The following is a 16,904-nucleotide window of genomic DNA, read 5'->3' as shown; positions in this document are numbered from 1 at the left end:
GTTCCAGAATTTCCCCAGTGACCAATTTAATGGTAATTACTCTATTAGCTAATACCTGGTACGAAATCAGAAATATCGTTTGTCTTACTTTTGCTCTATCTGATGGATTTCTACGTATGCTTGATTAAATATTGCCATTGGTGTTGCTAAGAGGGATTAAAGGCAGACTGATCCACAGAGAATAAAGAAAGGATGGATTTAAACCTTCATCACAAGATATAGTCTTTTAAAGATCTGAACCAGCGGGTGACTCAGAATATGCTGCCAAACTGTTTGAGAAAGGTAAGTGTACAAGGTTGAGCCCTATGAATTCATGCAAAGTCTTACAGGAAATACCCATGCTTTATTTATTCTACTGTAATGCATAAGAGTTAGTATAAAGTGTTTTTAACAGATCAAGAACCATTTGCTACACTGCTATTGTTTAAATGTCAGATATTATGTTAATGGTCTTTATCTTATACGTTGAATAACTTCCCCCATATTTCCTCTACAGTGTGTTCAGGACATTATAGTCCATCATGGCAGAGGGAAATCAGAGCACTGTGACTGAATTTATCCTCACTGGCTTCCCTGGACTTCATCCAGAGTACCAAGACCTTGTTTCAGCAATATTGTTCTTTGTTTATTTCCTAACTATGGCGGGCAATGTAACAATTCTGTTTATTTTTGCCATGGACCACAGCCTTCATAAGCCGATGTATTATATCATTCTGAATCTGTGTACATGCGACATTCTCTTTAGCACAACCACTTTACCTAAGATCATCAGCAAGTATTGGTTTCATTCAGGGACTATTTCATTCACAGCTTGCTTTGTCCAAATGTTTTTTGTTCACTATCTCGGCACAGTGAATTCCTATATTCTCTTCCTGATGGCTTTAGATAGGTATCTAGCGGTCTGCCATCCTCTCAAATATCCCATTCTTCTTAATAACTCCACTCTCCTAATTCTCAGTATTACTGCGTGGGTTGTCGCTCATGCAGGCCCTTTAATGATGGTTATTAGGGCATACCCTCTTCCTTACTGTGCCTCAAACATCATCAACCACTGCTACTGTGATCATATTGGTATAACAATCCTAGCATGCACTGACCGGAGCCCCTTATGGTTTTCCTGCTTTTGTGTTTGCAATGCTTACGTTACTGGGACCCCTGGCATTCATCGTTTTCTCATATTGCTGTATAATTATAGCAGTACTTAAGATTGCAAATGTACAAGGTCGCATCAAGTCTCTGTCCACTTGCAGTACTCAGCTGATCATAATCTCGCTCTATTATTTACCCAGATGTTTTATATATTTGGCCAGCAATGTTGGCATTACGTTTAGTGCTGATATTCGAATTGTAATTATCATGATGTATAGCCTTTTCCCCCCGATGATTAATCCACTTATATACTGCTTAAGAGCTAAAGACATGAGAGAAAGCTTGAGGAAACAATTCAAAGGAAGAGCAGTTCTTAAAAAAGCACACGTTTCAGCTATTAGTGACTGATGATAATATTCAATGTTTTAATTTTTATTTGAATTAACCATCTTTCGATTTGTGACCGGAATAGTTACTTACTGATAAGGACAAATTGAAAGCTAAAAATGTACAATTTTTGCATCTTTGATCAATTAAAAATGTTCCCCTTATCAATATGACTTTTTTTCTTTTTGTTAGGTAAAAATTGTTTTGTTTAAGACATGTTAAAACATTACTTGAATGAGAAATAGTTTTTTAATTAAAGGTTGAGTTTAAGCATTATAGCAAACAGATCACAGACTTGATAAGAATACAACTGCATAATTTGGTCAAAGGTAATGACATAAAGCATGATAAGTGGATAGTTTACATTTGTGTATGCATTTTATAACAGTAAATGTGTACGTTATTCTTTGGTGGATGTTAACAATCATAGATAATCTATTTTCTGTGATATCAATTTATATTTTTCATGCTTTCATTGTACACCATATAGTAGATCTAATTCATAAAGATGTTTTTTACTTTTTCTTACAATAAAATATTATTTTACTCGTCATTTTACTGGTGTTCCCTTGAAGCTCACTTACTAATTTTAAGACCACTAGACTGTTTTAATGAGGACTTTTTTCCCTTTTCACCCTTCCCTTCTCACCTGACAAATTAGATTTGAAAATGAGTGATATTGCATAGCTCAAAGTATGTACTTTATGTTATCTGATCTATTGTATCCTTACATCAGTGATAGATATTAGAGAGGATTAAAACACGATAGAACGACAGGCTATGCCCACACACTGTAATTTGGGAACAATGCACATTTTCTCATTTCTATCTTAACAAATTACACAAATTAACCATCAACTAGTTGTTAATTAACATGTATATTAGCAGCATATTAGCTCTTTATTGGTCATTATAAAACACTTGTTACAGATGGAGCGAGTGATTGGTACGTGATCTGCCCTCGCTCAAGGGAAAACCTCCAGCTTGACTTGAGACCGCCCCCGTGATAGATAAATGTATTTATAATGAAGCCAGCTGCAATGGATCATTGATCCACCAGGAGGTGCAGTGGGGTTCCACACTGGAGCTCATGTGAAATAAAGTCAGATACAGTACGCTGGATGTACAGCGGAACTTTGTTAAGATCCATATGTCACGGATATCATACTCTGTGCTAAATAAGAGACATGTAATCATTTACAAAACATCAACACGTTGTTATTTAACAAAATAATTTTGTTATTCGAAAAAAACGAACGGGAGGAAATGCAGCCCGGCTCTCGATTTTTAATCCTAATTTAAACATCATCTTCACCACGATCATTTATGTTTATGTTCGCCGAATTGACATGAAATCACAGACACATATGAATATACTGTATTCAACTTCATTAAAACGTTATTAACGTGCCTAAACTCAGTAATTCACCAAAAATATGTATATTTTAATGGAGTTTCGTCGGGTCGATCAGGATCCCAAAGTGTAGCGGAGGGATCCTCATCTGGATGAAGGGTGTTATTTTCCCCATAAAGAACAAGTCGCTGCAAATTATCCCGCTTATTACATGGCCACATTCTCAACAAAGTAACGACATGACTCCCAATATGAATTGAAATGCTTTTATGGATTTAGAAAATGTTTTTATTGATTTAAAAAATAGTTGTATGTATTGATTTAAATTCACATGCATCCGCTAAGAAAAATAGTCCGTTGTTACAGTTTTTTAAACAGTCTGAATGAAACGGCAGCTCTCAGCTGTGTATTTACACAACTAATGGCCCATCAACCACAGCTCTCTCCCCCCCTCCCCCCCTGATCTTTCTTCTCCAGCAGCTAAATTAACAGTAGGTTACTCTGAGTGACCATAGACTGTATGTGACAAGCTTACAGTTAGTGACGTAACAACACCATAAAAGCTGGTGGGTTGAAAGCAATACGGGAGGTAAAAATAACTACAATAATTGTGACTTATTTATTGTGGCTTTTATGTTTTTAGGTATAACATTTTATGTAATTCAGGCTTATAGTTCACCCTTCTCTAAAAGCCTTCAACAATGACAATATTCATTGTAATTTAATAAATCCTTCCAACACACATTGTAAAAAATAGCCTACTGTAAGTTAAGAAATCATTTCAATATGTACATCTTCTGATGTAACAACAATAACATTATAAATAGTAACATAACTGAACATGGTATTGCACATTTAGCTTTGAGTGTTACTGAACTGAGATGTTTTTATTACATGAATTAAGGTGACTGAGGCTTTTTAACATACAGGGATGCAAACTCATCAGGTATGAAAAAGGTGACAAGGATCCGAGCCCCCGGCTCCCCCACCCCACGGAATGACAGAGGATTTTAGCAGTCAGAACAACTAAAGCAGCAGTGTTAATAATAACAGAAACGCCAAAGAGTCACATAATAGAAATATATAAAAGCATTTATTTCAAATTGTGGAGCAGTCAGTTTATAATTTTGGCAGCACTGTTGAGCATTTTGAAAATGTATTTTCAGGCCTCTGTGCAAGGCTTAAGTCTTTTTATCTTTATAGGCACATGGTGTAAAGTAACTAAGTTCATAAACTCAACAAGTACTATACTTGGGCACAATTTTGAGATACTTGTACTTTATTTAAGTATTTCAATGTTTTGCTACTTTGTTCTTCTACTCCACTACAGTTCAGAGGTAGGCCTACATGGTGTACTTTGACTCCACTACATGTATTTAATACCTTTAGTTACTTCACAGATCTGGATTAATTAAGTGAAATATAATCAAGTGTTAAATCAGACTTTAGTTCCACCTGGAGTAAATCCACAAGCTACCCTGCAGTATACAAAGTCATTCAAACTAGCTGCACCTTTAGCAGCTTTGAGAACACTTTCATGATCAATCATTATAAAACATATCATATCTATTATTCTGAAATGGACCAATCTGCACAATGACTACTTTTACTGTCGCTACTTTCACTATATTTTGATGATAATACTTTTCTACTTTTACTTGAGGAACATTTTGAATGCAGGACTTTTACTGTAACAGAGTATTCCTACACTCTGGGACTATTACTTTTACTCAAGTACAAGATCTGAGTACTTCTACTTTTACTCAAGTACAAGACCTGAGTACTTCTACTTTTACTCAAGTACAAGATCTGAGTACTTCTACTTTTACTCAAGTACAATATATATACTTATACCACCTCTGTTTATAGCCTATGAAAAAAACTATTAGAAATAGAAGGCTAAAGCTAACGTTAGCAGATAGTGACAATGTATGCTAGTGTTAGAAATTAAAATCAATGTTTTAATGGGGAAATGTAGTTTAAACATGCCGTCAGTTTTAATGCTCTTTTATACTGAAAAACCAGAAATTCTTGTGCACAAGCAGTTAAGCTTTTATTCTGAAAATCCTTCATCTACGGTTAGCATTTAGCATGTGGCTAATATACGATTTCCTAAAGAGGTGAATTTAGTAGCGAAATTATATGGAGTGGTGCAAACCGAAGCCTACTGATTTAACACTACAACTATAGATGTCGAGATACTACCATGCTGAATATTAAACGAAGGTACAGTTTATTTGAATACATTATTGTTTACAGACGAGAGTAGCATGTGACAACATCCGGAATGACCGGAAACCAAACGAGCCGAGAAGTATTGTTTAGAGTATTGATTACAGCGTTTAGAATGTGTTAAATGAAAAGTGATGAAAGAGAATATGAGGAGAAACGGCGTGTTAAGCATATATTGAATGTGAAAAGAACCTATCCTCTGTTTAAATGCAATAACGGACATTGGAGACGAGGCGAGCCGGCTGGCGGGGAGGAGCCAGCAGACGATATATAAACAGCACCGGAGGAGAGATCCATTCTCTTCTCTTCCCTATCGAGGAGAGCCAGATCACAGCTGTTTTTCTGCCGGAACAATATTCTGTCTGTAACACTACCGCGCCTCTTTTAATTAAAGTACCCAATTGAACTTTCACAGAGACTCCATTTAGTCTCCTATTTTAAAGCTTCTCTCCTGGTCGGGAGAATAACGAACAGAGTTAACAATCTGGTGAGTTCCCTGACGTGATCTCGCTGACCGAGGAGAGAAAACCAACCGGCTGTTTCCTGGAGACGCTTGCAGCCATTCGACACACAAGAGCTCAAATCAATCGGTAAGAAGATGCCTGTTATGACAAAGATTCTTCACTAGTTAAACTAGGCAAAGTTAGATTTGTGTGTTTGATGGCAGCCGGCTGATCCTGAAAATAGCTGTGCATTTTAATGTTAAAACAACCCAAATTGATAAAATAATCACTCTAAAACCACGAGGCGTTGTTTTGTCACAAGCAGGGTGAGTTCACACTTTCTTTTGTTCCATTAACCCTGCATGCTATTAACCACGTGTGGATGTTGAATTTTAAATATATAGTGTGTGGACATTGTACTTCGGATAGGTGCCTTGCTGCTTTCACATGGGTGTCTCTTGTTACGTTAATAGTTAGTTAGCCTATGACGTAAGGGTATATAGCCCATTTGACGATTTTTTGTTAAGATCTGGAGACATAGCGAATCGGTTAAGGGCCGAGTAAGTGAAAACCAGCGGGGCATAGTGAATCAACTAAGGGTTAAGACCAAAGTCAGTGCTTTAAAGAAAGTCCTTTTCAAGAAAGGCTTGGTTAAGGTCTATGCCTTTATCAGTGGTTAAAACTGTTCTGTTTAAAAAAAGATATTGCGGGTGGGTTACGGTAATCGGAGTTACAGCAGCAGTGCAGTAATAAGACGACGGTCTATTATCAGTGGCTGATAGGTCTCCATATTAGCAACAGTTAACCATAGTCGACTATAAAGTCAAATATTACGTGAACAGGTTTATAGCTAGTGCGTAAGGGTTCCTAACTTTAAGTGATGATATTAATAAGATAAAGCCCATAGTCGACTATAACGTCAAATATTACGTGAACAGGTTTATAGCTAGTGCGTAAGGGTTCCTAACTTTAAGTGATGATATCAATAAGATAAAGCCCATTTTTTTCATAGTAAGCTAGATAGAAATGTTGTTATTTTAAACTAAGTGTTTTTTTGGCTTGGATTTCAGGGTTTATAATACCACACCAGTGGTTTACTTTGTTACGGTTCGTTTAAAGATCACCTCGCCATTGTTTAAACTCCCACCTGAGAGCCGCATGGACAAATCTCTTTGTCTACAGGTCAGAGTGCGAAATAATCGGGTGCCATCTTGTTTACACCCCACATGTGGAAAAACAAAGACAGGGCAATCGCCATTTCGTGAAATGCAAATTCAATTTGCTCCTTTTGCTTTGAATTTGCATTTACACAGAGCATCCACCAATTAGAAGTAGCAGAGTAGAACATTTAGCAGACTATTTTTGTAATTATGAGAAGGATACAGATTACAAGTGATGTTGTTCCCCCACACAGAAAACTATTGTGTCCACACAACTAGTGAGGTCAAGATGTGACGGAGCGACAGAGACTGGCCCAACATTTTCCAGCCAGTACATAGATAGACCCCGTCAGAAGACCGGGGCTGTGTTTAAAGGGGAACTTCACTTATTCTTAGCCAGAAGTGTAGTTTTTAATCAAACAATTATGTGATTTATGGAGTCAGATTACATTTTTCTCATAAACACAATTTTATAATCGGTCTGAAGTATCTGTTTTAAGGCATGAGCCGCAGATTAAATAACATAACACTGATTGAGAGCTTGGATGAAGAAGTTGTAGGGTTTTTACAACAGTTTCAAGAATCAGTCTTTATTTATTTATTCTTGAGTAACTTTACTGATTTATAGTGTAGTGCGTAAGGCAATATCTCATTATGAGTGAGGAGCACCAGCCCTTCATGCAGGTCACTCTCTGTGAGAATAGTTCATATTTTCCCTCCAGTTTGGAGACAGATTATTTTCATATGTTAGTTCAGCAGTGTCAACCAATCCTCTAATCCTAGAGTTATTGAGACGCATTAGCGACACCAGGGGTATTGTTTTTCGCAGCAACGATGATGCATAATACCATGACAAAAGCCATTATTGAAACAAGTAAACTATTAGAAGTGCTAATGGGAAATGTTTTGTGAATATGCATTTATGCCATCAGAAAGCCATACATCATATGATATTTTTGTACGCCTTGTGGGTACACGGAGAAGTTATATTTATTTAATGCAACGTTATGGGTTTTACATGTCCTGTTCAGAATAGGGTAATCATTGCAATATTAATTGAGCACTTTATGCTCAAAGGAGGGAGTGTCATGATTATACAGATATGTTGATTTCAGTGATGTAGTTAATAAATAATAACATGTAGTCAACAATAGGTCATAAAACAACAAGAGGTATGCCAAAGCTTGGGCCTTCTCCAAGGAGGGAGTGGTCCAGTTTTAGATATTAGACAAATAGAAGTGGATGAATATGTCAGAACTCTGAGTAATATTATGCAAGTTTTGTCTACACAGGCTAGGAAAGCTACAGAGATACCAGACGAGACACCAGAAGAGACTCCTGTTCGGCCAGGTGATTGGGTGAGGGTGAAAGTTCACAAAAGACAGTGGGCTCATCCCCGGTGGACGGAAGCGTGAAAGGTTGTAACAAACTTCACACGCGCTCCGGTTTAAAGGTAAAGAAAAAGGAGCAAATTGACACCACCTCAAACATTGTCACCCTTCACTGGCAACTTCCAGAACATTATTGGGAGTTAGGACTGATTTGGCCGAGCTGGAACAAAACAATAAATAGAAATAAGATAAAGATAGAAACAGCTCAAAAGACAAATTGTCTATAGATTTTTATAGATTGTACATTAATGTGAAAACCTATTTTTTTTGTTTTACATCTGAAAAAGAGTCCAATTTTTTGTATGTTATTTTTGGACTCATTATTTAAATTCTGTAACGGACACAACCAGGTTTAAAATAGAGATGATGACGAGAACAAAGCCAAACCAATTGTGGGGTCCCCTAGGGATAAGAGTCAGAATAGCATTGTTGATTGTGCTCATTACACTTGGCACCTTGTTGGTTGGATGGGGAGTACAATATCAAGTAAAACATGGAACCATTAGTTCACTCATAGGGAATGCCCACATCACTAACAAGACTCCAGCTGAGTTTCACAGACTTTCACTTATCCTCAGAGCCAAAAGATCAGCTGAGCAACAAGAGGAGGAGTTAGAAATACTCGTTCCCAAACAAGAGGCGGTTATAATCAAGATGATTCACCCCCCTATATGCAGTTCTTGTATCAAATGATGAGATGGGTTTAAGTGATCGGGATATGTAAGTGATGGGGATTTACAGATTAGGGGAATCACTAAATACACTGGATCCATGTTTTAGTCTGTACCAGAAACACCCCCTGTTAAGTTTATGAACAACCGACCGGTGACCTGAGTAGAATTATTGAAAATGATTACAGTTGAAACAGGCTACTAACCCAAAAGTATAGCTTTGTACGTACAAACTCTATGAACAAAATTTCCTAGCAGACAGTGGCGACATTGCAGATATGTCCAGTCACCAAAGTTACTTATGTTCTAAATAACAGTGAGATTTAAAGTGATGGAGAAAATATGGAGACGTTCCTTTATAGTGTGTGAAATATGTGGCGCTTGAAGCATCTAGGTATTTAAATTTATGGAAGAAAGTGGTTTCCTGAAAGTTAATTGGAGTAAACATGTTACAGTGGGTGAAAACAATGTTTAGGGATATGGTACAATTATTAGAAAACATTAACTGGGCTTAGATGACATTTAACATCAAAGAAAGATAGTATGGTTAGGAAAATAGAGTGGGAAAGATTGGATTTATTTTACCTCAGTGTGTTAACTATAGATAATGCGTCCCGAGATCTCTCTCTCTCTATCTCTCCGCCTGTCAGAACGCTACGACCCCAACTTCCAAGCAGACAAAAGACCTCACCATGGAAGACTCCTCCTCCTCCATCGAACAGACAGAGAACCAGAGCTGAACCAACAATGACAAGACTTTATCCAGAACCATCTCCACCTGAGGAATCCAGAACTACAGGTGACATAAAAAGGCACACTCTCATCGGTCCCCCACAGGACATGAAGTTCCAAGCTGAGCCACAAGATTTGGACACAAGAGCAGAGTGTGGGACATGAGAGCAGAATACGCCCTCCATGCAACAAAGTAGAGACTGTAAAGGAGGAGATGAAATGCAAAGCAGATGGGACACTGAAGAGAGTTACAGCGGAAGGATCCAAGCGCAGATGGACTGAGGAGAAGGTGGACGGAGAAGAGGACAGGACGGAGGAGTTGGCATGGTCCGGCAGAACGTGAGGGGGTCGTGGCTTGACAACCAGAGGGGGAGAGAAGGAAAACGGGAGTGAGTGAGTTTACACATAAACACACTTATTCACCAACGAGAAATACGTAAAGAAAAAGGTTTATTAGCCATGAATTAATCAATTGGTGAATTTATAAAGAAAGAAAGAGGAAACTATTAAATAACCCTAAAAACACACTGAGGGTAGAACATATTATTCAATCTTTTCATCATATGAACAAATTATTCTTTAAGAGTTTTTTTTATTCATGTGTGAATTTGGGTAAGATTTAATTTGTTACTTTATTTGTATGGAAAATGTTAAAGGTAGAGCTAGTACCAAGCCAAAGATAGTATTCCAATCTAGAGTATTGATTTCTCCATTGTAGCATGGTTATTACCTCAGGAGGGAAGATTAAGGTGGAAATAACATTTGTTTTTCGTCCAAGATGTAGAGTTTTAAAAAGACAAAAGAGAGATTGCACATTTTAATTTAAAAAACTAATATAATTGGGAGTAATACATGCGGGCCTTGGATCACTCATTGTGATGGTGCATATTTTACAACAAATATCGTTCAGGGAGAAGGGGTCGCTCGACCCACCCTGCAGATGTTTTAAATCTTACTTGCAGCTTCAGATGGAGTATGAGTTTTAAAAGACAAGCGCCACCAGCTCCTAAAGGTCATCCATTCAATCAGTGATGACCTGACATTTAGAGATGTTATTTAAAGGAGAAACATATTATCTGCCATAGGTGTAAATTCCTGAATTGAACTGCAAACCATTAATGAAATGACTTCTGTTTTAAAGTTCTTGTTAAAGGAGGGAGTAATTATCACATGCTCTAGCACCCAAGGTTCTGTTAAAGGGGTTAGCATAGCTATTTAAGTAGACAAGAATTGAAAATAAATGAGTATAATGAGTTATTGATATTCCACCGGTTCTCACACCATTTCAGGGACTTTATCACTGCATTAGAACAGACCACCCAAAGGTAATGAGAAGGAACTTTTAAGTGATGAAACTCTACAACTGTTGTAACTGACCAAAATCTTCTCCCAGAAATGACTGTCTAGAATGCCGTACCCCAGAGTAGAACGTACCGATTGATCACGACGGCCCCTTCTAGAGAACATATTACTTTCATACCTTAAATGGTATGAAAGGAGGGAGGGTACATTTCTCATGAGGAGATAATTACAAATGCTAGCAGAACAAGACGACCAACCCCCGTATACAGATGTTGATGACAATGATGAGTTAGTTTAAATGATATGGATGTTCGGAGATGAGATTGATCAATGAATGTCCAGCTGATGTGATTCTTTACATTATGAAATCATGTGAAGAAGTGAGTAAAATAAAATGCTAAAATGGAGTGAATCCATTTCAATTTATTTTATACTATTCCAAGATAGTGTATTTTTATAAGATTTTTTTAATCCTCGGTGGCACTGAAGAGAGGGCAACTCGCAAGTCCTGTTCAACAGACAGCCGTGACCTGCTGTTGTTCTTCATATAAGTCAGAGTAGAGAACGCCAGCTCACACAGGTAGGTAGTGGGAAAATGAAGTAGTTGCTCAATCGCGTGGTGGGAGATGCTTGGGTACTCCGATGCAGAAGCCAACCAAAACTGATCCAGTGGGAGCTCACTGAATTTGAGTTTCAGTGTGCGGTCCACACGGAGCTCTGCGCACTCCTCTCTCTCTTTCATGGAGAGCTTCTCTGTGGAGGATTCCTGGTGGAATGGGTCTTGGATCCAGTCATAGTCCTCGATGTCAGCCACACGTGGAAAATACTGCTCAAACCTCTCTTTTAAGGTCTGAAGGTGTTCCGCATACACAGCGCGCTCCTTAGCTGCCTGCGGCGCAGCTGATGTCAGCGGGAACATGTCCATGGAGCCCTGCTCCAAAGCCTCCTGCCACAGGAGAAGTTTGCCCATAAACCCCCGAATCTTATCTGTGGACGATAAAATGTTTTCATTCCTTCCCTGAAGCTTGGCGTTTAACTCGTTCAGATGCCCAAATATGTCTGCGAGGTAAGCCAGCCTGGCGCACCACCTCTCATCCGCGAGCTTGTCTTTATGTGGGACAGCGTTTTCACCTGAAAACTCCAAAAGCTGTTCCCGAAGCTCATAAAGACGGGATAGGACTTTCCCCCGTGACAGCCAACGTACCTCTGTGTGCAGGATCAGGCTTTGGTGGTCGGCTCCCATCTCGGCGCACAGCTGGGAGAAGAGGCGAGATTTCAGGGGCCTTGATTTTATGTAATTCACCATCTGCACGGCCTGATTCAGCACCTCAGTCAACTCCGGGGGCATGGTTTTGGCAACCAATGCCTCTCGGTGCAGAATGCAGTGGTTTGTCACGATATGTGGGTTTTGTGCCCTCACCTTAGCAATGAATCCTTTCACTCTCCCCGTCATGCTCGCCGCACCATCTGTGCAAAGACCGACGCACATATTCCAGGTCAGACTGTTCTCTTTAAAATAGTCATTAGTTACCCTGAATATTTCCTCTCCCGTGGTGTGGCTTTCCATTTCTTTGCAGAATAAAAATGTCTCTTTGATGGAGTCAGCATCAACATATCTGACGTTTGCCAGAAGTTGGGCAGCCCCACTGATGTCCGTAGATTCATCTATTTGGAGGGAAAATCTGCCGCTCGCCTGCAGTTTCTCTGCCAAATGTTCCTCAATGTCTTCGGACATGTCGTCGATTCTTCTTTTGATCGTATTATCAGACAACGGCACTTTCGATAGCTCATTTGCGGCATCTGGACCCAGCATGACACCTGCAAGTATTTTGCAAGCAGGGAGGATGAGTGTCTCCGCTATTGTGTGAGGCTTCTTCTGCTTTGCAATGAGCTCCGCTAGCATGTAACTCGCCTCCATTGCCTTATCAGACACTTTCACAGAATCCAACAAACGTCCTTGCTGCCTCTGGTTCAGATCCCGCGCTCTTCTGAAGTAGTCAGAGGCGCGGGAAGGTATTTTGAGTGGGGGTGCTGAGGTGCTGTCCGATGTGCTAATTACGCACCGGACAGCACGGCGGGAGGGCGGGGCCAAAACCACACACATACAGTGGCATAACAATGGACTCAGTGAACACTATTACGGGCAATATTGCGCACGCACAAGAGCGCGAGCACGCACACACACACACACACACACACACACACACACACACACACACACACACACACACACACACACACACACACACACACACACACACACACACACACACACACACACACACACACACACAGAGACAGGTCAGGGGTGGACTGGGACACAAATTCAGCCCGGACGTTCAGACGCACCGGCCCACACACCGGCCCGCCGCCCACACATGCGGGCCACCCTTGTAGCCTACAGATAAATTATACATCTACTATGCTCATATACTGTATACTGTTATGGCTAGATTCCCCAGAGTCAAGCCATAACATAAAGTAAGTAAGGTGCAAAATGAAACCTTCCTTTAGTTAAGGTTTCTTCAAAATGTCCGTGTCATGTGTGAAGTGTGTCAAAGTGGATATATAGGAGTCAGCAAATGGGTATAGTCAAAAATGTTTGCCTGTGCCTGGCTGTAAACAAAAAGAAGTGCCAACGCACATGCAGCTCAGACATTCAATCAATGCCATGTGGTCTAACCAACAAATGATTCTAATAGTCATTATGAGAGCACTTGTCCAGTATTAAATAACCAACTTCAAGGAATACAATATCATGCACAGTAATGTCAATCACTAAAATGAATGCAATAGTGAATTGGCCACACATCTCTGTGTCCTTATTATTCAATATTAATATTATTGAATATTAATATTATTTAATATAATTATTTAAAATTATAATATTATATAATTTAACTTGGAATATCATGAGCATATGACTCTATCCTAATGCATCTAACTTTATGCACAATATAATAGTCTGGCCAGCCCTGCAGCCCGTTCTAGGTTCTGATTGGCTCTCTAGGTTAGCATTCTAGCTTCTGACTGGCTGTCCAGGTTGTCAATCACAGCTGTGGGCATATTATAGTTATAGTCGTAACATCGCTAAACTTTTTTCTTGACGGTTTTCTCAGTCAACTAATGCTATTGCTAACAGTAACATCAATTAACACAGCCCTGCACACTGCACCTGCTGTCATTATATGCCGGCCCACTTCGGTACCGGTACACAGTGGCATAACAGTGGACTCCAGTGAACACTATTACGGGCAATATAGAGCACGCACAAGAGCGCGAGCACACACACACACACACACACACACTACACACACACACACACACACACTACAAAGATGTAAAATATTATTTGACCAACAATGTGGAATTTATTGCAGCAATAACCATAACATAATAATTCAAATACCACAAACATGATGTTAACCAGTATTATGCACGGCGGCAGCAAATAACCAAAAATGATTAATAATGCATGTTTTACCTATTTGAAGACCCCAAATGTGGACTTCCGTTCAGGGGTGTTGTCGATGAATCTTTTCATTAGTGGCTGGATGTCAATCCGATCAAGAATGTCACTGTGTACGTAGATTACGGCCAGGTGTGTCAGTCGTCTCTGTGTCATGTTGCTCCGAAGCCAGGTTTTGAGGCGGCGAAGGGTGGAGAAGGAACGCTCAGAGGAAGCAGCAGAGACAGGTAGACATAGACAAAGTTCGATCAACTTTTCCACTTCTGTCAGGAGTTCCCTTGTTTGAGGATGCAGTACTCCGATGAATCCTGCAACGTCTTGAGCTGTTTTGAGTCCTTTTGTCTTGGAGAGGTTACCCAGCAATGTGAGCTCCATATGTAGACGAGATTTATCAAACTGATCGGGCACCTGTGCAGCAGTGATCTCTCTCATGCCTAAGTATTCTCCGTTTGCGGCATTGATGACAGTTTGCTCTCTCAGGGCAGCGACTTGTAGGCCTTCTTGGTCGAATCGGCGATCCAGCTCAGCTGTCACAAGATCCAAGGCCTCATAGAATTCACGCCGCCACTGCTGCTCTCCTACATCAGTCACGATGGCCTCTGTCTCCTCCGTATCTCTTAATCGGGCAGGGGTTCTGTTGGTTCGTTGAGGAAGGGGCATTTTCAGGTTGTTTCTTTCTGCACAAGCAGCCACTTTGGCAGTCATCTCCTCGATAAATCCATCTTCTCTCAGTCCATGCATGCGCTGTCGTAGCGCACTCACACACTCCAGTGCCCCCTTCGCACTTGCCTTCTCACTTTGGAGAGCTCTGGCTACGGTCTCGCATGGTCCAAAAAGAGCCTCACAGCACAAAAGGCCAAAGTATGTTTTGGCTTTTGTGGCTTGTTTGTATAGACCAGATACTTTTGCCCGAGTATCTCCCCTGACTGTCTTGTCTTGCTCAAGCATCTTCAGTGTCTGCAGAATGGCTGTATATGAGGAGACAACCCGTGAAATCGCCCTTGTGCGTACGGCCCACCGAGTCGGGCATAATGACAGCAAGTTGCAAACCGCCTCATCACCAAATATGGACTGGAACAGCATCTTGCGCTTTGATGACTCCCCGACCACCACTGAGACACTTCGTACAAAGTTTAATGTGTCTGCAACAACACGAACTTCTCTCGCCACTTCTTGTAATACCAGATCAAGTGCATGGTTACTACAGTGCACGTATAGTGCAGATGGACACTGCTCTTTTAGTTTGGCTTGCACACCCGAGATGCGGCCCGACATATTCGCAGCACCATCGAAGCAAAATCCCCTGAGACGCTCCAGTGGCAAATTCAAGCGCAGAAAAACATCCTTTATGCAAGAAAAAAGTGTTTCTCCAGTTGAATCAGGTGCACTGTAAAATCCAAGGAAAGCATTCACTGCCTCAAGTTTTGAATCCACGTATTGCAAAGTAATGGAAAATTGCTCTGACGTACTTATATCAGTGGTCGCATCTGCAGTAAGACCATAGAAAGAATGCTCTCTCGCTTCGGACACGATTTCTCTTTGAACAGCATGGGCGAATATCTCCAGTATTTCATTTTGTACCGTGTCGGACATCCAGTTGTCTCTTCGCTGCAGCCACTCCTGGCATTTTGGCAATGTAAATGTCCGCTCCATCATCAGTTTCCATAGCACCCCATCTCAATTGTTATGGCCTCTTAATGATAGTCCTAAGCTGCCGATGAATCTTACTGATCTGAATATTAGCTCTAGGACTGTTCTGGCCGTTCTTTGCTCTTTCTCAACAATCTCCGACAGTAGAGCATTAATGGGAGTATTGTTGTGAGCAAGCATTCTCTCCGATTCTGAGTGAATGTCAGACAACTCGTGCTGGCTAAACTTTGTGGTTGCTTTACGCCAGTTACAAAAGCCTCCTACTGTAAATGAACTTGTCTTTCTGTCATTATGTCTTAAGCCCTTCTCTATGGCTTTGCAGCAGGTGAAGCAAAGAACGGTGTCTTTCTCCGTGACATAATGCACCCATTTCCACCGGGTAAACCAGCTTTTCTGAAATGACCGCTCGAAGGCCTCTGTCCCAATTTTCCTGGCAGGAAAACTTATGTCTGGTCGACACGGCTCATCAAACCCCAAAACGTTAGGTGTCGGGTCTAGCTTGTCAACTGCACCACCTGCCGGTGTGTGGCCATGGCTAGCGTTAGCCACAGTTGAACTGCTAGCTCCTGTTTCATCGGTGCTGCTGCTAGGAGGCTGGTGCTCGTTGTTGGTGGTTGTAGACAAATGTCCTCCTGCCCCTGCATCTTTTAATTCAATATGTTTAGCAGATTTAGCGTTGTTGGAGAGAAAAAATTCTGATATCCGTTTTTGCGCCATGTCAGTTACTTGTGTTGTTGTGTGTCACGTTAAAAGTAGCCGACTAAAAACTATCAACAACCTTTTTTTCCACATCTTTTTTATTTTTCTTCCCTGAAGCAAAATAATGTATTATATAGTTTTAAATGATCATTTGAATAATAATATATAATATAAAATATAATCTCAGGCACAATGAAATGAAATAAATATATATAATACAAATAAAATACATTTGCAGGCAGGGGTGCTCCGCTCCCCCTCCCTGCCGCTAGGGGGTGCTGCAGCGCCCTCAGCACCCCCCTTCCCGCGCCCCTGGAAGTAGTCC

General features: G+C 40.4%; 1 protein-coding gene and 1 pseudogene across 2 annotated transcripts in view; one reads left to right on the top strand and one right to left on the bottom strand.

Annotated features, from left to right (window-relative positions):
- Window positions 1–16,904, bottom strand: part of LOC307038037 (stromal interaction molecule 1-like) — a 358,279-nt gene that overhangs the window by 8,707 nt on the left and 332,668 nt on the right. The gene's annotated exons all lie outside the window — the stretch shown is intronic.
- Window positions 522–1,497, top strand: LOC307037293 (olfactory receptor 2AT4-like; annotated as a pseudogene). The gene has a single exon. The product of its transcript is annotated as an olfactory receptor 2AT4-like (transcript).

This window comes from Notothenia rossii (genome assembly GCF_949606895.1).
Source record: "Notothenia rossii genome assembly, chromosome: 4".
Taxonomy (NCBI): Eukaryota; Metazoa; Chordata; class Actinopteri; order Perciformes; family Nototheniidae; genus Notothenia; species Notothenia rossii.
This window is presented reverse-complemented; position numbering and strand designations above follow the sequence as displayed.